This window comes from Lathyrus oleraceus, chromosome 1 (assembly GCF_024323335.1).
Source record: "Lathyrus oleraceus cultivar Zhongwan6 chromosome 1, CAAS_Psat_ZW6_1.0, whole genome shotgun sequence".
Classification (NCBI taxonomy): domain Eukaryota; kingdom Viridiplantae; phylum Streptophyta; class Magnoliopsida; order Fabales; family Fabaceae; genus Lathyrus; species Lathyrus oleraceus.
The window spans coordinates 436,878,766-436,879,639 of NC_066579.1; the positions used below are offsets into that span (position 1 = coordinate 436,878,766).

Sequence of the window (874 nt, forward strand, 5' to 3'; positions counted from 1 at the left end):
GCAGGTAATGAACTTGGACTTTTGATTCCTCCAACAGATATATGTAGCTATTGATTCTTTTGGCAATGACCATTCACTCCACTTTGTTACCATTGTTCATATACAAAATTGGATCTTTAATGTTGCAGGTCTTGTAAGATTCTTGTGTCACTGTGGAATCAATGAGTAGAAGCTTTACTTGTAGATCTAATGTGGAGCTATACTTTCTTCAAGCAATCGATTTACTGGTAGATCTAACAATTAACACAATATCTAACGTTGAACTACACTTTTGTCAAGTAACCGACCTTAGCTCAGTTGGTAGAGCGGAGGACTGTAGTTGTATAATCAAATGGTAATCCTTAGGTCGCTGGTTCGAATCCGGCAGGTCGGAATTTTTGTTCTGAATCTATTAAGTTTTTTTAAAGGAAATGAAGAAAGAAAAGTTGTAAGATTTGAGCATCCTCCAGCTTTCGTTTTACAGTGAATGGGAGGGATGATTAAAGCTGCTCTCTTTTTTTTAACCACAAACCTTCATCACCCTTTTTCTTTTTGAGAACCCAATTTCAACTCTTTAGAAAATTTAAACTGATAATACATTTTAACTTTTAATCACATTTACAAATTATTTTGCAAACTTAATATTTTAATTTAAATATATATGAGATTAATTATTATATACTATAATTTTATAGATTTCTAACAAACAAAAATATATTTAGGTAAATTATTTTAAAACATATATATGAGATAAATTACTATGCATTGACATTAATTTTTTTATAATTTTTATAATTTAAAACATATATATGAGATTAATATTTTTTTATAAATTATTTTACAAACTTAATATTTTATAAATTTCTAACAAATAAAAAATATATTTAGGTAAAAT

At 27.3% G+C, this 874-nt stretch overlaps 1 non-coding gene across 1 annotated transcript; it reads left to right on the plus strand.

The window, feature by feature from the left end:
• The first annotated feature begins 282 nt into the window (after positions 1-282).
• On the plus strand, positions 283-373 carry TRNAY-GUA (transfer RNA tyrosine (anticodon GUA)). Its single transcript is given in 2 exon segments — positions 283-319; positions 338-373. It is a non-coding gene; the product is annotated as a tRNA-Tyr (tRNA).
• Positions 374-874: the final 501 nt, after the last annotated feature.